Source organism: Heterodontus francisci, unplaced genomic scaffold (genome assembly GCF_036365525.1).
Source record: "Heterodontus francisci isolate sHetFra1 unplaced genomic scaffold, sHetFra1.hap1 HAP1_SCAFFOLD_59, whole genome shotgun sequence".
Lineage (NCBI taxonomy): Eukaryota > Metazoa > Chordata > Chondrichthyes > Heterodontiformes > Heterodontidae > Heterodontus > Heterodontus francisci.
In genome coordinates, this window is record NW_027140758.1 from 3,500,600 (window position 1) to 3,523,110 (window position 22,511).

Here is a 22,511-nt window from a genome sequence, read left to right on the forward strand (position 1 = left end):
CTGTCCTCAATCACACCACGCTTCATCTTCACACGTTTTACTCTTTATTTACATCAACTTCTTCCTTCCAGTAAACACTTCAATTTGGAACACAGCTTCCAAATCACCTTTATTCACAAACCCGAACACACATCAGCCCAGACTTTCCCCTTTCTGTCAACCCATTCCTGCATCACTGCCTCTCCACCAACAGTTGTTGCGAGAATCATACAATCATAGAATGGCTGCAGCACAGAAGGAGGCCATTCGGCCTGTCGAACCCGTGCTGGCTCTCTGTTAGAGCAACTCACCTCATTTCACTCCCCAAACAGTTCAATTTTGGAGGTGGGAAAACTTCTCGAAAGAATAATTTGGGACAAAATTAATAGTCCCATGGACAAATGTGGGTTAATTCAAGAAAGCCAGCATGGATTTCTTAACGGAAAATCATGTTTAACTGTCCTGCTGTAGTTTTTTTATGAGGTAACAGAGGGTTGATGAGGGCAATGCTGTTGATGTGGTGCACATGGACTTTCAAAAGGTCTGGCAGCATCTGAAAGGTCACTGACCTGAAACGTTAACTTTGCTTTTCTCTGTACAGCTGTTGCCTGACCTGCTGAGTATTTCCAGCATTTCTTGTTTTCATTATGGCACAGTGTTCCCTTTTCAAACTTACAGAATTAACCACAATAATGTACTCTGAGATTCAAGTTAAATATCAGCCCAATATTTACACACATTATGAGTTTATAAGTTTCAGTATTAATTCCCATTAGTGCATCCTGACATATACATTAGATATAACATAACATAAGAACAGAAGAAATAGGAGCAGGAGTAGGCCATTCGGCCCCTCAAGCCTGCCTCGCCATTCAGTAAGATCATGGCCGATCTGCCCCAGACCTCAACTCCTCTTTCATGCCAGCTCTTCAGAGCCCTCAACTCTCCAATATTTCAAAAATCTATTTACATCCTCTTTAAATACTTTCAGTGATTTAGCCTCCAATACTGTCTGGGGTAGAGAATTCCAGACATTCACTACCCTCTGAGAGAAGAAATTCCTTTGCATCTCAGTTTAAATGAGTGTCCCCTTATTCTGTAACTATGTCGCCTAGTTTGTGATTCCCCCACTAGTGGATACATTTTCTCAACATCTACCCTGTTAATAAAAACAAGAAATGCTGGAAATACTCAGCAGGTCTGGCAGCATCTGTGAAGAGAGAAGCAGAGTTAATGTTTCAGGTCAGAGACCCTTCTTCACCCTGTTAAGCCCCCTCAGAATCTTGTACGTTTCAAAAAGATCACCCCTCATTCTTCTAAACACGAATGAATAACCTGTTTAGCCGTTCTTGATAAGTCAACCCCTTCATCCCAGGAATCAGCTGAGTGAATCTCTTTTGAACTCCTCCAATGCCAGTACATCCTTTCTTAAGTCTAAATCTCAAATGCGATATCAGATTGAGAGAATCTGAAAGATAGTATAACCTGAGATACAAACTGATAATTCAGTTTAAAACTCCCCCGGATTGTGAAACTAAAAGATACAATAGCAATTCAATTTGTATAGACTGTGCGTTGGATCACATTCCAGCCCTCATCCAGTATCAGACTGGAAGACACTGTAGCAATTCCATTAGTGCAGACTCAGCTCTACATTACAGAGCAGGGAACATATTTAAACAACCGGGAACACTTTTACACAAGATGGATCATATTTACACAACAGAGAAGATCTTGACCCAACAGGGAACCATTTTACACAATAACAGAGAACATCTTTACACAACAGCGAATATAGTTACACAACAGAGAACATATTACACAGCAAGAAATATCTTTAAAAGAACACAGGGAACATCTTTACACAACAGAGAACGCAATTACATAAATCATCAGTCTTTCGCTGTCTCTTGCTGGTTTGCTCAGTACCTTTCTCTGTCTGTTCCTTTCTGGGTCCTGATAATATCTTCCTGGTTTTCTGTGTCTTTCTCTGTCTGTTCCTTTCTGAGTCCTGATAATCCCTTCCTGGTTTTCTGTGTGTCTTTCTCTGCCTGCCTCATTGTCGGTGCTGTTACTCAGTGTCCTTGTGTCATTGTGCAGTGAGGGTGAGTCCGTCAGCACGTGTGTTGCTGAGTCCGGGATTCCAGAGAAATCCGACCGCAATCCTATTTTTATAAAAACATTGGGGAAATGAACATATTTCACTAACGGGCAGCTAAAATTTAAGCTAGCAGTTAGCAGAGTGGCGCAGCGGAAGCGTGCTGGGCTCATAACCCAGAAGTCGATGGATCGAAGCCATTCTCTGCTATTTATGTTTGGCAGTGACACCAACCGTGCACTTTCAAAATATCAAGTGTTTCCCCATCATAGCAAGATGCGCTCGATTGCAATCAGCTTTTTCCTTCTCGTGAACACATCAATCAGCAACAAATCACTTTTGCTCACACGAACACAAGCTGAAAACACGGACCAGCCGAGTCTCTCCCACTTTGTCAACCCCTTCCTGCAGAGTCTCCTCTCCACCAACAGATGGTGATGTTGGCCACAAGAAAACCAGGACAAATGGTCACAGTGAGGAGACGGTCAGGAACAGAAAATACAACAAGAACAGGGAAAACCTTGACACAACAACAGGGTACATCTTTACACAACAGAAAACATATTTACACAACAGGAAATACCGTGACACAACAGGGAGAACACAATCATACAAATGCCTTGTTTCTCCATCTCAGTTTCGTTGTCTGTCTCTCTCTCTCCGTTCCTCAATTTTGCTTCCTCACAGTCTATTAGTTTCCTGTGTGTTTTTCTCCCTGTCCCGTTGTCGATGGTGTCACTCAGCGTCCTTGTAACATTGCGTAGCCAGGCTGAGCCTCCCAACACCTGTGTGATAGAACATAGAACAGTACAGCACAGTACAGGCCCTTCGGCCCACGATGTTGTGCCGAACCTTTAATCTACTCTAAGATCAAAACTACCTGCATACCCTTCATTCTACTATCATCCATGTACCTATCCAAGAGATGCTTAAATGTCCCTAATGTATCTGCTTCTACTACTACCACTGGCAGTGCATTCCACGCACCCACCACTCTCTTGTGTGAAGAACCTACCTCTGACATCTCCCCGAAACCTTCCTCCATCACCTTAAAATTATGCCCCATTGGTGATAGCTCTTCCCACCCTGGGAAAAAGTCTCTGGCTATCCACTCTATCTATTCCTCTCATCATCTTGTACCCCTCTATCAAGTCACCTCTCATCCTTCTTCGTTCCAATGAGAAAAGCCCCAGCTCCCTCAATCTTTCTTCGTAAGACATGCCCTCCAGTCCAGGCAGCATCCTGGTAAATCTCCTCTGCACCCTCTCTAAAGCTTCCACATCCTTCCTATAATGAGACGACAAGAACTGAACACAATATTGCAAGTGTGGTCTAACCAGGGCTTTATAGAGCTGCAGCATAACCTCGTGGCTCTTAAACTCAATCCCCCTGTTAATGAAAGCCAACACACCATACGCCTTCTTAACAACCCTATCAACTTGGGTGGCAACTTTGAGCGATCTATGGACATGGGCCCCAAGATCCCTCTGTTCCTCCACATGACCAAGAATCCTGTCTTTGCGCCTGTATTCTGCATTCAAATTCGACCTTCCAAAATGAATCACTTCACACTTTTCCAGGTTGAACTCCATCTGCCACTTCTCAGCCCAGCTCTGCATCCTGTCAATGTCCTGTTGCAACCTACAACAGCCTTCCACACTATCCACAACTCCAGCAACCTTCGTGTCATCGGCAAACTTGCTAACCCAGACTTCCACTTCCTCATCCAAGTCATTTATCAAAATCACAAAGAGCAGAGGTCCCAGAACAAATCCCTGCGGAACACCACTGGTCACCGAGCTCCAGGCTGAATACTTTCCATCTACTACCACCCTCTGTCTTCTATGGGCCAGCCAATTCTGTATCCAGACAGCCAACTTTCCCTGTATCCCATGCCTCCTTACTTTCTGAATGAGCCTACCATGGGGAACCTTATCAAACTCCTTGCTGAAATCCATATACACCACATCCACTGCTCTTCCTTCATCAATGTGTTTTGTCACATCTTCAAAGAATTCAATAAAGCTTGTGAGGCATGACCTGCCCCTCACAAAGCCATGCTGACTGTCTCTAATCAAACTATGCTTTTCCAACTAATCATAAATCCTGTCTCTCAGAATCCTCTCCAATAATTTGCCCACTACCTACGTAAGACTGACTGGTCTGTAATTCCCAGGGTTATCCCTATTCCCTTTCTTGAACAAGGGAATAATATTTGCCACCCTCCAATCATCTGGTACTACTCCAGTGGACAGTGAGGACGCAAAGATCATCGCCAAAGGCGCGGCAATCTCTTCCCTCGCTTCCCGTAATATCCTTGGGTATATCCCGTCTGGCCCCAGGGACTTATCTGTCCTCATGTCTTTCAAAATTTCCAGCACATCCTCCCTCTTAACATCAACCTGTTTGATCATATCAGCCTGTTTCACGCTGTCCTCACAAACGACCAGGTCCCTCTCACTAGTGAATACTGAAGCAAAGTATTCATTTAGGAACCCCCCTACCTCCTCCGACTCCAGGCACAAGTTCCCTCCACTATCCCTGATCGGCCCTATCCTCTCTCTGGCCATCCTCTTGTTCCTCACATAAGTGTAGAACGCATTGGGATTTTCCTTACTCCTACCCGCCAAGACTTTTTCATGTCCCCTTCTAGCTCTCCCAAGTCCATTCTTCAGTTCCTTCCTGGCTACCTTGTAACCCTCTAGAGCCCTGTCTGATCCTTGCTTCCTCAACCTTAAGTAAGCTTCCTTCTTCCTCTTGACTAGCTGTTCCACATTTCTTGTCATCCAAGGTTCCTTCACTCTACCATCCCTTCCTTGCCTCATCGGGACAAACCTATCCAGCAGTCGCAGCAAGTGCTCCCTAAACAACCTCCACATTTCTGTCGTGCATTTCCCTGAGAACATCTGTTCCTAGTTTATGCACCCCAGTTCCTGCCTAATAGCATTGTAATTCCCCCTCCCCCAATTAAATATTTTCCTATCCCGTCCGCTCCTGTCCCTCTCCATGACGATAGTAAAGGTCAGGGAGTTGTGATCACTATCTCCGAAATGTTATCCCACCGAGAGATCTGCCACCTGGCCTGGTTCGTTGCCAAGCATCAAATCCAACATAGCCTCCCCTGTAGTCGGCCTATCTACATATTGAGTCAGGAAACCTTCCTGGACACACCTGACAAAAACTGCTCCATCCAAACTATTTGCACTAAGGAGGTTCCAATCAATATTAGGGAAGTTGAAGTCACCCATGACAACAACCCTGTTACTTCTGCACCTTTCCAAAATCTGCCTCCCAATCTGTTCCTCCGTGTCTCTGTTGCTATTGGGGGGTCTATAGAAAACTCCCAATAAAGTGACTGCTCCTTTCCTTTTTCTGACTTCCACCCATAATGACTCAGTAGACAAATCCTCCTCGATGACCTCCCTTTCTGCAGCTGTGATACTATCCCTGATTAATAATGCAACTCCCCTACATCTTTTACCTCCCTCCCTATTCCTTTTGAAACATCTAAACCCGGGAACATCCAACATCCATTCCTGCCCCTGTGATATCCAAGTGTCCATAATGGCCACAACATCGTAGCTCGAAGTACTGATCCATGCTCTAAGTTCACCACCCTTATTCCTGACACTTCTTGCATTAAAATAGACACACTTCAACCCATCATAGTGGCTGAAACTTTGCCCTGTCAACTGTCCAACCTTCCTCACAGACTCTCTGCACTCGGTATCTGCCTGTTTAACAGCTACCCCATCCACTGATCCATAGCTCCGGTTCCCATCCCCCTGCCAAACTAGTTTAAACCCTCCCGAAGAGCTCTAGCAAACCTCCCGCCCAGGATATTGGTGCCCGTCCAGTTCAGATGCAACCCGTCCTTCTTGTCCAGGTCCCACCTTCCCCAGAAGGTATCCCAATGATCCACATAACTGAAGCCCTCCCTCCTACACCAGCTCTGTAGCCACGTGTTCAGCTGCACTCGCTCTCTGTTTCTAGCCTCACTAGCACGTGGCACCGGTATCAATCCTGAGATTACTACTCTGCTCGTCCTGCCTTTTAGCTTCCAACCTAACTCCCTATATTCGCTTTTCAGGTCCTCATCCCTTTTCCCAGCTATGTTATTGGTACCGATATGTACCACGACTTCTGGCTGCTACCCCTCCCCCTTAAGAATTCTGTAGACTCGATCTGAGACATCCCTGACCCTGGCACCCAGGAGGCAACATACCATCTGGGAGTCTCATTCGCGACAACAGAATCTCCTGTCTGTTCCTCTCACCATTGAATCTCCTATCACTATCGCTCTCCTATTCTCCACCCTTCCCTTCTGAGCCACAGAGCCAGGCTCAGTGCCAGAGACCTGGCCGCTGTGGCTTTCCACTGGTAGGTCCCCCTCCCCCAACCGTATCCAAAACAGTATACTTACTGTATAATATATATATCTATACTGGAAGTGACAAAGTTGATTGATGAGGGAAGGGCTGTCGATGTCATATACATGGACTTCAGTAAGGCGTTTGATAAGGTTCCCCATGGCAGGCTGATGGAGAAAGTGAAGGCGCTTGGGGTCCAAGGTGTACTAGCGAGATGGATAAAGAACTGGCTGGGCAACAGGAGACAGAGAGTAGCAGTAGAAGGGAGTTTCTCAAAATGGAGACGTGTGACCAGTGGTGTTCCACAGGGATCCGTGCTGGGACCACTGTTGTTTGTGATATACATTAATGATTTGGAGGAAAGTATAGGTGGACTGATTAGCAAATTTGCAGACGACACTAAGATTGGTGGAGTAGCAGATAGTGAAGGGGACTGTCAGAGAATACAGCAGAATATAGATAGATTGGAGAGTTGGGCAGAGAAATGGCAGATGGAGTTCAATCAGGGCAAATGCGAGGTGATGCATTTTGGAAGATCCAATTCAAGAGTGAACTATACAGTAAATGGAAAAGTCCTGGGGAAAATTGATGTCCAGAGAGATTTGGGTGTTCAGGTCCACTGTTCCCTGAAGGTGGCAACGCAGGTAAATAGAGTGGTCAAGAAGGCATACGGCATGCTTTCCTTCATCGGACGGGGCATTGAGTACAAGAGTTGGCAGGTCATGTTACAGTTGTATAGGACTTTGGTTCGGCCACATTTGGAATACTGCGTACAGTTCTGGTCGCCACATTATCAAAAGGATGTGGATGCTTTGGCGAGGGTGCAGAGGAGGTTCACCAGGATGTTGCCTGGTATGGAGGGCGCTAGCTATGAAGAGAGGTTGAGCAGATTAGGATTATTTTCATTAGAAAGACGGAGGTTGAGGGGGGACCTGATTGAGGTGTACAAAATCATGAGAGGTATAGACAGGGTGGATAGCAAGAGGCTTTTTCCCAGAGTGGGGGTTTCAATTACTAGAGGACACGAGTTCAAAGTGAAAGGGGAAAAGTTTAGGGGGGATATGCGTGGAAAGTTCTTTTCGCAGAGGGTGGTGGGCACCTGGAACGCATTGCCAGCGGAGGTGGTAGATGCGGGCACGATGGAGTCTTTTAAGATGTATCTAGACAGATACATGAATGGGCAGGAAGAAAAGAGATACAGAACCTTAGAAAATAGGCGACATGTTTAGAGAGAGGATCTGGATCGGCGCAGGCTTGGAGGGCCGAAGGGCCTGTTCCTGTGCTGTAATTATCTTTGTTCTTTGTTCTTTGTTCTATTATTGAGGGAAACGGCCACAGGGGATCCCTGCACTGTGCGCCTATTCCCTTTCCCTCCCCTTACGGTCACCCAGCTACCTTTATCCTGTGACATCGGTGTCAGTACTTCCCTATAACTGCTCTCGATCATCCCCTCTGCCTCCCGCATGATCCGAAGTTCATCCAGCTCCAGCTCCAGTTCCCTAACGCGGTCTGTGAGGAGCTGGAGTTGGGTGCACTTCTCACAGGTGAAGTCAGCAGGGACACAAGTGGTGACCCTTTCCTCCAACATCCTGCAAGAGGAGCATGCAACTGCCCTAGCTTCCATCCCCTCTGCTCTAAATTGACAACAGAGAATAAAACAATATAAAGTAAAACCTTACCTTACCAAACCCTCCACACAAGAGTCCTTTTTTTTGGTTGGAAGAGGAGAATGGGTGGGAGACACTACACATGTAGTGTTTCGGGTTTAGCCACTGCCCGAATATATAAGTTCACTTACCCAGCAGTCCCCGTGTCCGTGTCCGCCGAATCGCCAGGTAAGTACTTGAGAGTGAAACGCACCTTCCCGGCTGCCCCCTGGCTCGCACTATCACCGCTACTGCTGATCAAAGGTGTTGCTGTAATAAAAACAGAAAATGCTGGAAATGCTCAGTCGGTCTGGAAGCATCTGTGCAGAGAGAAACAGTTAACAGTTCAGGTCTGTTTCCTCAGCTCACATTAACTTTGTTTCTCTCTCCACAGATGCTGCCAGACCTGCCGACTATTTCAAGCATTTTCTGTTTATGTTTCAGATTTCCAGCATCCGCAGTATTTTGCTTTTGTACGTGTGTTGCTATGTCTGGGACTGTTTGAGTGCAATGCTATTGCTTTATAAACAGCGTTGAAACAAACATTTATCTCGCTTACACACAGCACTAATACACAGCTGGATATAAACAGCAGCCTGCAGCAGAGGGTGCAGTGGATGTTTATGAACACAAATAATTCACCAACACTATATTTACTGCTATCCACAATCACACCACGCTTCATCTTAACACGTTTTACTCTTTATTTACATCAACTTCTTCCTTCCAATAACCACTTCAATTTGGAACACAGCTTCCAAATCACCTTTATTCACAAACCCGAACACAAGCTGCAAATGCTGCAAACACACACCAGCCCAGACTTTTCCCTTTCTGTCAACCCATTCCTGCATCACTGCCTCTCCACCAACAGTTGCTGCTAGAATCATACAATCATAGAAAGGCTAAAGCACAGAGGGAGGCCATTCGGCCTGACGAACCCATGCTGGCTCTCTGCTAAAGCAACTCACCTCGTCTCACTCCCCAGTCAGTTCAATTTCGGTGGTGGGAAAACTTCTCGAAAGAATAATTCGGGACAAAATTAATAGTCCCATGGACAAATGTGGGTTAATTCAGGAAAGACAGCATGGATTTCTTAAGGGAAAATCATGTTTAACTGTCCTGCTGGAGTTTTGTGATGAGGTAACAGAGAGGGATGATGAGGGCAATGCTGTTGATGTGGTGTACATGGACTTTCAAAAGGTCTGGCAGCATCTGAATGGTCACTGACCTGAAACATTAACTCTGTTTCTCTCTCCACAGATGCTGCCAGACCTGCTGAGTATTTCCAGCACTTTTTGTTTATATTTCAGATTTCTAGCATCTGCAGTATTTTGCTTTTATTGACTTTCAAAAGGAGTTTGATACAGTGCAACACAACAGACTTGTGAGCAAAGTTATAACTCATGGAATAAAAGGGACAGTAGTAACATGGATATGGAATTAGCTGAGTGACAGGAAACAAAGAGTAGTGAGCAATGGATGTTCTTCGGGCTGGAGGAAGGTTTGTAGTGGAGTTCCCCAGGAGTCAGTGTTGGGACCCTTGCCTTTCCTGATATATATTAATGACCTAGACCTTGGTGTACAGGGCAGAATTTCAAAGTTTATGGATGATACGAAAATTGGAAGCATTGTGAACTGTAAGGATGATAGTGTAGAGCTTCAAAAGGACATAGACAAGTTGGTGGAATGGGAGGACAGATAACAGGTGAAGTTCAATGCAGAGAAATGTGAATTGATTCATTTTGGTCAGAAGAACATGGAGTGACAATATAGAATAAAGGGTACAATTCTAAAGGGGGTGCAGGAGCAGAGGGACCTGGGGGTATAAGTCATTGGTTGAGAGAGCGGTTAATAAAGAATACAGTATCCTCGGCTTTAGTAATAGAGGCATAGAATACAAGAACAAGGAGGTCATGTTGAACTTGTATAAGACACTAGCCTCAGCTGAAGTACTGCGTCCAGTTCTGGGTGCCACTCTTTAGGAAAGATGTGAAGGCATTGGAGAGATTATGGAAAAGATTCATGAGAATGGTTACAGGGATGAGGAACTTCAGTTATGAAGATAGATTGGAGAAGTTAGGACTGTTTTCCTTGGAGAAAAGAAGGCGAGGAGATTTCATAGTGGTATTCAAAATGATGAGGGGTGTGGACAGAGTGGATAGGGAGAAACTGTTCCCACTTGTGAAAGGATCGAGAACGAGAGGGCGCAGATTTAAAGTAATTGGTAAAAGAAGCAAAAGCGACATGGGGTAAAACTTTTTCACGCAGCGAGTGGTTAAAGTATGAACTGCCTGAGAATGTGATGGAGGCAGGTTTAATTGAAGCATTCATCGGGGAATTAGACTGTTATCTGAAAAGGAAGAATGTGAAGGATTATGGGGAGAAGACGGGGAAGTGACATGCGGTGAATTGCTCATTTGGAGAGTCAGTGCAGACACGATGGGCCAAATGGCCTCCTTCTGTGTAGTAACAATTCTGTGATTCCAATATTCAAGTCATTTATATATATGGTGGTCCTGACACTGACCCTTGTGGACATCACTGTTCAGCATCTTCCATTCTGAAAAACAACCAAATACCACAACTCGCTTTTCTTGATATTTCATACATTTTTAAATCTAAGCAGATACTGACCCTCCTATTCCAGGAGCCTCAGTTTTGTTACCCAGCCTTTTATGTGGTAGTTTGTCAAACGCTTTCTGAAAATCCATATAGACAACATCCATTGCTTTCCCTTCATCAACCTTTTCTGTTATTTCATCAAAAAAATCAGTTATTTATTAATAGATGCAGCACTGAAACAGGCCCTTCGGCCCACCAAGTCTCTGCCGACCAACAACCACCCATTTATACTAATCCAACATTATTCCCATATTTCCGACCACATCCCCCACCACTTAACTCCACAGGGGGCAATTCACAATAGTCAATTTACCAATCAATCTGCAAGTCTTTGGCTGTCCGAAGAAACACACGCAGTGACAGGGAGAACTCAAACTGCGCACAGACATTAGCCAGAACTGAACACGGGTCGCTGGAGCTGTGAGGCTGCGGTGCTGAACACTGATCGCCCAAAATGACCGCAGCAGGACTCGAACCTGCAATCTTCTGATAACTTCATAAAATACACCGAAGTCAGACGTCTTATCCATTAGGCCACACGGCCAATAGCGAAGGATTGGAGAGGTGCTGAACCTCTCAGTATTCGGTCTACCCAAACCAAGTTCAAGTCCTGAAGAATGAACCGATTGCCTCATTAGTTCTGTGAATAATACAATGATTTAATAGACAAAGTTTTGAAACATTCCTGCCCATAAATCTTGATAACAGAGAGTGTGTGGATCTCCTGACTCAGAATGTTTAATGGATACAGTCCTCAGATCCGACAAGGAATCCCTGAACATCCACAGTAAAGACAGTGTGGATGAGGAAATGTAAGAGCCGGGAGCTGAAACTCAGGGACGGCCGAGCTCTCCTGTCATTGAGCTTGTGTGTCTGCTCTGCTCGCCGCACTTCCGGCTCTACTTTGTTTCCAATGAAAAGATGAAAAGGGCCGTTCGGTTTTCCTCTCACTGACAGCGTGTTTCACTCGGGTTAATATAACCCGGGACTTTTGCTGCTGAAATGAATTCTGCAAGGTCCCAGCAAACACACCGGCTCCCTCCTTTCTCCCCTCTTTCTACCGGATTGTTTTACCAGGAGGGGCTCAATAATAACAAACCCCCTGCAGGGAATGACCGCAAATTGAGCATCTAAATGGGGCAAGTGGGCAGCTTTCTGGGTTCTAGGTTCCCCCTACCCCGCCCCTCCCTCCCTCCAGTCCAAGCCCCTCTTCACTTTCTTTGGGACTTTGATGAGGGTGAAATGGGGAAAGTTCCCATTGATGTTTGAATGCTGTGTTGCTGCAAAGATCTGCGCACGTGCGGTGTTGCTCCGCCCCCTGTGGGACGTCACTGTGAGGAGTGGAGCGCATGCGCATCCTTTCCCCAACCCAGTCTGTGAGGCCATTCACTCAATCAGGGGAAGATGCTTTAAATCAGCTGCTAATGGAGACTTCCCGGGCCCGGGGGAAGGGAACAAACAGCATCTGCTTCCAGCAGCCACTGCTTTGGGAGCGTGTCTGCAGATGTGCTCAGAGATTAGCATTGAGTGGTGGGAAGTTGAGGGGGAGTCGGGGAGTGTTTGTAACAGACACTGTGGAGCAGGAGCTGCTCCCGGAACATGGAGTGAGCCGGGGACACGGGGAAGGGAGAGTTCATTCTCGGACAGTGTCTGTACAGGCTCAGGGAGACACAATGGGAAGAAATCACTATTGAAAATCACTGACAATTTCACCACCCAAAGGAGAGGGAATTTTCCTGCTTTAGTTCCAGTCTCTCACTGTTTGTTGGATCGTGAACAGTGGCGGAAAAATAGCCGCAAAATAACGAGCGTTTATTGCAGACACCAGGTGAGAAGTGTGAAAGGCACGTTTTAAATAGTGGCTGCTTGTTTTCCGTTGAAATAGAAATGTGACTGTGTAAAGGTCACTGCTCTATCGGACAGTCCCAGTCATTGAGCAGTGCAGGGCTTGTGTTGTTTCTGAATGTCACAAACTTGTTTTAAAACCACTGCAAACACCTGGTAAACAGAAGCTGAATACTGCAGTACTGCAGTGGAGTCAGACACTGACACTGTTTGTGTTCCTGGTTTTCATTTCGCGATTGTTCATAATGATTATTATTGGGACGATTACATTGATCGCTTTTGTATCTTCTACCTCACCAGTTCTTTCATTCCTGCAGGAAAATACATGAAGGAACCTGACTGGATGTGGTGATTCTTGGACACAAAGAAAAGTGCAGCGAGCTCGTTCCAACACACAGTCGGTACAGGATCACTCCCAAAGCACAGAGATACTGCCAGCTCATCAGTTCCACTGGAACAAACAAAAGAAGTAGTCAGACAGACACTGATCCCAAAGTCGAGAGACACATTTTCAATCCAACAGTCAAACAACAGCAGGAGAGACAGAAGTTGTTTCCATTTCACTCCAATTCAATACAGCTGACAGGTTGATACATCAATCACAGTCCAAAAACAAACCCATCATTCGATCTAAATAAACTCTGTCACCATGGTTACATTTTAAATATAAACCTTGAAACAGAACAGACAAAATTTGCATGATTGAAAGGTACAGAATGAATGCAAGGAGGCTTCAAGGGGATTTGGACAGGGTAAGTGAATGGGCAAGAACATGGCAGATGGAATATAATGTGAATAAGTGTGAATTTCTCCACTTTGGGAGAATAAACAGAAAGACAGAGTATTTCTTAAATGGTGAGAGGTTGAGAAGTGTCGATGTCCAAAGGTACCTGGGTGTCCTTGTTCATGAGACACTAAAAGCTAGTGTGCAGGTGCAGAAAGCAATTAGGAAGGCAAATGGTATGTTGGCTTCATTGAAAGGGGATTTGAGTACATGGTTAAAGAAATATTGCTTCAATTGTATAAAGTCTGGCTGAGACTGCACCTGGAATATTGTGTACTATTTTGGTTTCCTTATTGAAGGAAGGATAGACTTGTCACAGAGGGAGTGCAACAGAGATTCACCGGACTAATCCCCTGGGATGGTGGGATTGTCTTTTGATGAGAGACTGCAGAAACTGAGCCGAAATTCTCTGGAGTTTCGAAGAATGAAAGGTGATCTCATTGAAACTTACAAAATTCTTACAGCGTGTGACAGGGTAGATATGGATAGGATGTTTCCCCTGTCTGGTGAGTCTAGAACAAGGGGACACAGACTCAGAATAAGGGCAGGCCATTTGAGACTGAGATGAGCAGGAATTTCTTTACTCAGAGGGTGGGAAATCTGTGGAATTCTTTATCCCATTGGGCTGTGGAAGATCAATCATTGAACATATTCAAGACAGAAATCGATAGATTTCTAAATACTAACAAGATCAAGGGATATGGAGATAGCAGGAAAAATGGCGTAGAGGTAGATGATCAGTCACGATCTGTTTGAATGTTGGAGCAGGCTTGATGGGCTGAATGGCCTAATGCCCCTATTTCCTATCATCCTTTGAATCCCAATAATGTACATTGGAACGTTAGACCAAGTTATGCATTACATACCAGTTCAAAAATCCCACAGAGATTAAGACTGAAAGGTACAGTATCAATTCCATTACTACAAAATGAAGGACTTGGAGCTTGCAGACCAGCCCATGTATAAGATTGAAAGTTATATTTTCATTCGCAATCGTTTTCACAGAGCTAAATATTAAATACCAATCCACAACTTGTACAGGACTACCAAATAAAACCTACAACTGTAAAATACAGTTAATCCATATTTTAAATTAAACACAAGTCAAACAAATATTGATACATTAAGAGAGTGGGAAACAGTGAGAGCAGAGTGGAGCATCAAGAGCCCAGGAGAGAGAGGGAGCAAGAGTTCACTCGGAGAGCAGGGAACAGCAAGAGCACGCGTCAAAAAAGGCAAAGGAATCCACAATTAATGGGAAAACACTGAATGGTGTAGAGGAAGTGAGGGACGTTGGAGTGATTGTCCACAGATTCCTGAAGTAGCAGTCCAGGTCAATAAGGTGGTTCAGCAGGTATATGGAATCCTTTCCTTTATTAACTGAGTTATAGAATATAAGGGTGATCTGGCTGTCCATGTCAATAAGTCACTGACAGCTAACATGCAGGTGCAGCAAGCAATTAGGAAGGCTAATAGTATGTTAGCCTTTATCACAAGAGGATTTGAGTACAGGAGTAGTGAATTCTTGCTTCAATTGTATAGAACCCTGGTTAGACCGCACTTGGAGTACTGTGTACAGTTTTGGTCTCCTTACCTTAGGCAGGATATTATTGCCATGGAGGGAGTTCAACGAAGGTTCATCAGACTTGTTCCTGGGATGGTGGGATTGTCCTATGAAGAGAGATTGGGGAAACTGGGGCTGTCTTCTCTAGAGTTTTGAAGAATGAGAGGTGATCCCATTGAAACCCACAAAATACTTAAAGGACAGTCAGGGCAGATGCAGCTAAGATGTTTCTCCTGGTTGGGGAGTCGAAAATCAGGGGACACAATTTCAGAATAAGGGGGAAGCCACTTAGGAAAGAGATGAGGAGAAATGTTGTTACTCAGAGGGTTGTGAATCTTTGGAATTCTCTACCCCAGAGGGCTGTGGAAGCTCAGTCGTTGAGTATGTTTAAAGCAGAGATTGACAGATTTGTAAATACAAATGACATAAGGGAATATGAGGAAAGTGTGGGAAAAAGGGCATTGAAGTGGATGTTCAGCCAAGATCATATTGAATGGCGGGGCAGTCTCGATGGGCTGAATGGCCGACTCCTGCTCCTATGTTTCGATGTTCCTAACTCCACATTATCGATGAGACACAGCCTCAGGCCGACTTGTCGGGTGGTGCAAACAGATAACACTGCTTCTGATCTTCACCAGAACAGAGACTGAGATGTAACATTGATCATCAAACAGACTGTGAGAGAATACAACAGAATAAAACACATGGAGTGACACTGTGGAATAACAAATAGATTTGATTGGAATGTTGAATTTTGATTGGAATGGATAAAACACCAGAAACAGCAGATTAAATTGGGATTCTCATCATTATATTGATCTGAGACAGAAAAGAGAAACTGATGGGAAGAAGGAAGAATGGAACTGTTAAGTTTTTTTGAGATTTTCACTCACCCATGAATGCTGATTAAAAAAAGATGCAAATAACAGAGAATTTCACCAAAAACGGAGATTAAATGCTGCCGCAACCTTGGATCGAAGGATGCCCCAACAGATCACCTGTTTAACTGTCTCCTCACTGGGGGATTTCAATCGGTGAGCAATATTATTCGCTACCTTTTTTTTGTTAAATGAACCCAGAACTGTCACTTGGAGTTAATATCTGCATTCCGACTCCTGAAAATTTTCTGGACACATTTCCTGCTGAAAGAACTAAGAACTCTTTTCTAATTTACACAATACTATATACACATTCATCAAACCTCTTAAGCTAGCATCCTTGGTGCTGCTCTCTCTTCTCCCAAACCTCATCTCATGTGACTGTTACATCATCACTCTGACAGTGGGAGGGGTTGATCCCACTATCTTCAGCATTAACCCTTTACATCCTTATACTACACTGTCTGTCCAAACAAATGGGTGGAGGGAACTTCCTTCATTTATTCAAACACTTGAAAATCAACTCAAAGCCATCAGAGTGAGAGAGGGAGAGAGAGTGTCAGAGAACTTCCTGCATCCAGTCCTGACCCTGTCACACTCAGCAGCTGCTCACCCAGACCCCACTCTCCTCAACACTGAACATTGTTACAGAGACCCATCAAATAATGTTTATAAAAGGCGGAAAAATTCAAAGTTCATCGCAGCTGGATTGAATGGAACAAAGTTTAATATCTTCTCACCGTCTCTCAATACCCACGAGACATAGGTTTTCTTATTTGGTTCCTTTGATTTTTCTTGTTCCTGATTGACAAATATTCCAAACCTCGGATCAACCTTCCCACTCGCGTCATGTCCCCAGTCTCGGTTAAAAGCAACACATAACGACACAAACACTCTGAAACATACAACGCAGTCACACTTTCCTTCAGTGAGATTAATGTCGAGCTGTTTTCCAGATTGAATGTAACCGTGAACAAATTTGTGTCAAAGAAGTTGCCTTTGGCGTATCAGCACTGAATTTCTGGACAAGGAGGAACAGCCATTCCCAACTCACATCCTTCACAAAGGCTGTTTTCTCCTGTGACTGAAATTCATCATGTAATTTGAATTCCAAGTTCAAGTTCACAAAACAGAGACATAAATGATTGACAAGGAAACTTCTGAAGCATATCACAAATGTGAAATAAGGCTCTGCTGGGAGTTGAACCCAGGCTCTTCTGTTTACTGGACAGGTGCTTTAACCAACTAAGCTACAGAAAAAAAATCACAAATGCTTGTGCAGTTGAAATCAGAGGAGGATCTGTTTATTCTCATCACACGTCTCCACTGGTCACAACATATTGTAACTTTTCCTATTTACTGATACAGTCATATACTCTATTTTTCCCAAAACTGAGAATGGAGGTGGAGGGGCGACATGATAGAGGTTGACAAAGTTATGAGTGGCAGAGACAGAGTGGATAGTCAGAAGCTTTATCACAGGGCGGCAGAGTCAGTTACGAGGGGACATAGGTTTAAGGCAAGAGGAGCAAAGTTTAGAGGGGATGTGCGAGGCAAGTTCTTTCCACAGAGGGTGGTGAGTGCCTGGAACTTGCTGCCGGGGAAGGTGGTGGAAGCAGGGAAGATAGCGACGTTTAAGAGGCATCTTGACAAATACATGAATAGGATGGGAAGAGAGGGATACGGTCCCCTGAAGTGCAGAAGGTTTTAGTTTAGACAGGCATCAAGATCGGCGCGGGCTTGGAGGGCCGAATTGCCTGTTTCTGTGCTGTACTGTTGTTTGTTCTTTGTACATAGATAACACGTTTATAGATGTGGTCACCCCACAGCTTAAGAGTATGCAGGGAGAGAGGGAATGGGTGACCACCAGGCAGTCAAAAAGAATCAGGCAGGTAGTGCAGGACACCCCGAGTGCGTCTCACTCTCCAGCCGGTATTCAGTTCTGAATACAGAGGACAATGATGCTTCACCTGGGGAGTGCAGCCGGAGCCAAGTCCATGACACCATGGGTGACTCAGCAGCAAAGGGGAGTACAGGGAAGACTGGAAAAGCCATAGTGAAGGGTGATTCAATCGTCAAGGGAACAATCAGGTGTTTCTATGGCCACAGACGTGAATCCAGGAATGGAGTGTTGGCTCCCTGGTGCCAGGGTCAAGGATGTCATTGAGCAGTTGCAGAGCACCCTGAAGCGGGAGGGTGAACAGCCAGCAGTGGTAGTCCACATCAGAACCAACAACATAGGTAGATATAAGGATATTGTGCTGCAGTCAGAACTTAGGGAGTGAGGTAAGAAATAAGCAAGCAGGACATCAAAAGTAACAATCTCCGGATTACTCCCAGTGCCACGTGCAAGTGAGTACAGGAATAGATGGATAAGACAGATGAATGTACAGGAATAGATGGATAAGACAGATGAACGTGTGGCTGGAAAGATGGTGCAGGAGGGAGGACTTTAGATTTTTGGGACAGGTTGGACGGGTTGCACCTGAACCGAGCCAGGACGGAGTTCCTTGCAGGATGTTTTGCTAGTGCTGTTGGGGAGGGTTTAAACTAGTTTGGCAGGGAGATGGGGACTGGAAGGTAGAGTCAGATCAGAAATGAAAATGGAAGGCAGAAAATTAATGGCGTCTGGACGAGAGAGGAAACACTGATTAGAAAATTCAAAACAAAAAATGTTGGCAGTGCTCAAGGATATCTAAATCAATGCAAGGAGTATAGCAAATGAAGCAGATGAGCTCAGGGCACAGTTAGACGCATGGCAGTATGATATCATAGCTATTACACAAACATGGCTAAAGGAGGGACAGGCGTGGCAGCTCAATCTTCCTGGTTACAGGGTTTTCAGACGTGAGAGGGAAGGGGATAAAAAAGGAGGGGGAGTGGCAATTTTGGTCAAAGAAACTATTACAGCTGTGAGGAGGGATGATATGTTGGAAGGTTTATCAAATGAGACCGTATAGATTGAGCTGAGGAACAAAAAAGAGGCAATCACACTGCTGGGAGTGTACTATAGACCCCTAAACAGTCAGAGGGAGATGGAAGAGCAGATATGTAGGCAAATATCTGAGAAGTGCAAGAACAATAGGGCAGTAACAGTGGGGGATTTGTACCACCCAAACATTAACTGGGATACTTTTTGTGTAGAGGGAATTGAGGGAGCAGAATTCTTGAGGTGCATTCAGGAGTACTTTTTCAGCCAATATGTAGTAAGTCCAACAAGAGAGGGTGAAGTTTTAGACTTAGTTTTAGGAAATGAATAGGGGCAGGTTGAGGGAGCGGCAGTGGGACAGCAATTTGGTGGTAGTGATCATAATTCAGTCAGTTTTAATATAATTATGGAAAGGACAAGGACAGAACAGGAGTTAGAGTTCTCAATTGGGGTAAGACCAATTTTACTAAGGTGAAGATTGATTTACCGAAAGTGGACTGAAAACAGGTAGTTGAAGGTAAATCAGTGTCAGAGCAGTGGGAAGAATTCAAAGGGGAGATTCCAGGGGTTCAGAGTCAACATGTTCCCACAAAGAAAAAGGGTGGGAAGGCCAAATCTAGAGCCCCATGGATGTCAAGGAGTTTACAGGTATAATAAGGCAGTAAAGGAAAGTTTATGCCCAACACAGAGAACTGAATACTACAGAAAGCCAAGAGGAGTATAGAATGTGGAGGGGGGAAATCAACATTGAAATTAGGAAAGTTAAGCGAGAGCATAAAAGAATATTGGCAATCAAAATTATGGTGAACCCAAAGATATTTTATCAATACATTGAGAGTAAAAGGATAAATAAGGAAAGAATAGGGCACAGAAAAGACCAAAAAGGTAAACTATGTGTAGAGCAGAAGATGCTGGCATTGTTCTGAATAAATACTTTGCATCTGTCTTCACAAAAGAGGGGGAAGATGCATATATTGTAGATAAGGAAGAGGGGTGTGAAGTATGGATGTGATCCATACAGAGGGAGAGAGGACATATTAATGGGATTAGTGTATATGAAAGTTGATAAATCACGAGCGCCGGATGGAATGCACCTCAGGCTGTTAAAAAGAAGCAAGAGAGGAAATAGCAGAAGAGCTGATCATCATTTTCCAGACCTCACTGGATACAGGTGTGGTGATGGAGGATTGGAGGACTGCTAACATTGTACCTTTGTTTAAAAAGGGAGTGAGGGAGACCAAATAATTACAGGCCAGTCAGTCTAACATCAGTCGTGGGCAAATTATTGGAATCTATTCTGAGAGACAGGATAAAATGTTACTTCGAAAGGCACAGATTAATCAAGGATAGTCAGCATGGATTTGTTAAGGGAAGATCTTGTCTAACCAACTTGATCGAAATTTTGAAGAATTAAGAAGGAAGATAGATGAGGGTAGTGCAGTTGATGTAGTCTTCACGGATGTAAATGTAGGGGGTATGAGTTTGAAGATGGCACAAAGATTGGCTGTGTGGTAAATAGCAAGGAGGATAGCTGTAGACTGCAGGAAGATCTTCATGGTCTGGTCAGATGGACAGAAAAATGGCAAATGGAATTCAATTCAGAAGTGTGAGTTGATGCACTTGGGGAGGTTAAACAAGGCAAAGGAATACACAATTAATTGGAGAAGACTGAGAGATGTAGAGGAAGTGAGGGACCTTGGAGTAAATGTCCACAGATCCCTGAAGGTAGCAGGACAGGTCGTTAAGGTGGTAAGAAGGCATATGGAATCCTTTCCTTTATTAGCCGAGGTATAGATTTAAGAGCAGGGAGGTTATGCTGGAACTGTATAAATCATTAGTCAGGCCACAACGAATACTGTATGCAGTTCTGATCACCTTATTACAGAAAGGATGTAATTGCACTAGAGAGGGTACAGAGGAGATTCACGAGGATGTTGCTGGGATTGGAAAAGTGCAGCTATGAGGAAAGACTAGATAGGCTGGGGCTGTTCTCCTTGGCACAGAGAAGGCTGAGGGGAAATCTCATTGAAACATACAAAATTTTGAGGTGCCTGGATGGAGTTGAAGTGAAGGGCCTATTTACCTTAGCAGAGAGGTCAGTGACTGGGGGAAACAGATTTAAAGTGATCTACACTAATGGAATTGATTCTGTATCTTTCCATTTCACAGTGTGGGTGAGTTCTGAACTGGTATCTAATTTGTGTCTCAGGTTACAATATCTTTCAGCACCTTAGAAACTTTCTCTGCAATGAATGTTGAACTTGTATGTAACTTGTATCTCAGGGTACACGATGGGGATGTTTAAACATCCTTTATCATGAATGGATGTGAGCTTTGAGTATGGTATTTAATTTAAATCTCAGGGTACAGCATTACGTTAGATTCTGTGCCATTCAATCAATACTGTGTGCCAATGCTATCTGATATTTAATTGATAGCTAAGTCTGCATTATATTTAGATTGACACATTGTATTTCAATCTGTTAATGAGTGTGACTTTGACCTGGGATTGAGGTATCTGACTGTCAATGGGACTGAATTGGGGTGAAATGGAAACAACTTATTTCTCTCCTGCTTTGTTTGATTGTTGGATTGAAAGTGTGTCTCTGGAACTCGGGATCAATGTGGGCCTGACTACTTCTGCAGTCTGGGACCAGGGAACTGATGAACTGTCTATCCCTCTGTACTCTGAGTGATAATGTACCTACTGTGTGTGAGAGGAGCTGGCTGCACTGTTCCTTGTGCCTCGAGTGCCGCAACCATCACATTCATCACGATTCGTTCAAGTATTTGCCTGTATGAAGAAAAAATATGTCTTAACTCAAGAACAGGGGAGGTGCAAAATATCAAAGAGGTGAATTTAATTTCGCAATTAATAATCATTAAAAACACCCACAAATGAAAACCAGTGTCAGTATCTCTCTCCACTGAAGTACTGAAGCTCCCAGCTCCTGCATCACAAGTGTTCTGGGCAGATCCATCCAGACAAAACACTGCACTGGGATCGTCCCAACTGCTCGATGCTCTCCACATATTTCCAGCCACCCTGCTTCATATTCACAAATAAAGAAAAATAAAGCCCCATATGTATATCCCTCAATTCCTTTCTTCCCACACAGTTGTTCCACCTCCCCTTAAATGCATCGATATTATCGCCTCGACCTCTCCCTGTGGTTGCAAATTCCAGATTCTAACCACTCACTACATAAATACCTTTTTCATGAATTCCTCATTGGTTTTATGAATGTTGATTTTATATTTTTGGCTCTTGTTTCAGACAACACCACAAGAGGAAACATATCTGCATGTATTCTATAGAAGCCCTTCACTATTTCCTCACTTTTTTCATTTGTTCATGTGATGTAGGCATCACTGGCTATGCCAGCATTTATTGCCCATTCCAAATTGCCCTTGACAAAATGGTGGTGAGCTGCCTTCTTGAGCTGCTGCAGTCCTTGAGATGTAGGAATTCCAACGGTGCTGTTTGGAAGGGAGTTCCAGGATTTTGACCCAGCGACAGTGCAGGAATGGTGATATAGTTCCAAGTCAGGATGGTGTGTGGCTTGGAGGGGAACTTGCAGGTGGTAGTGTTCCCATGTATCTGCTGCCCTTGTCCTTGTTGGTGGTAGAGGTTCCAGGTTTGGAAGGTACTGTCGAAGAAGCCTTGGTGTGTTGCTGCAGTGCATCTTTTAGCTGGTACGCACTGCTGCCACTGTGCATCAGTGGTGAATGGAGTGAATATTGAAGGTGGTGGATGTGGGCAATCAAACAGGCTACTTGAGTGTTGTTGGAG

The 22,511-nt window shown here is 44.3% G+C and overlaps 1 non-coding gene across 1 annotated transcript; it reads right to left on the reverse strand.

Annotated features, from left to right (window-relative positions):
• Positions 1–11,173: 11,173 nt before the first annotated feature.
• trnar-ucg (transfer RNA arginine (anticodon UCG)) lies at positions 11,174–11,262 on the reverse strand. The gene is given in 2 exon segments: positions 11,174–11,209; positions 11,226–11,262. It is a non-coding gene; the product is annotated as a tRNA-Arg (tRNA).
• Between the last annotated feature and the right edge of the window lie 11,249 nt (positions 11,263–22,511).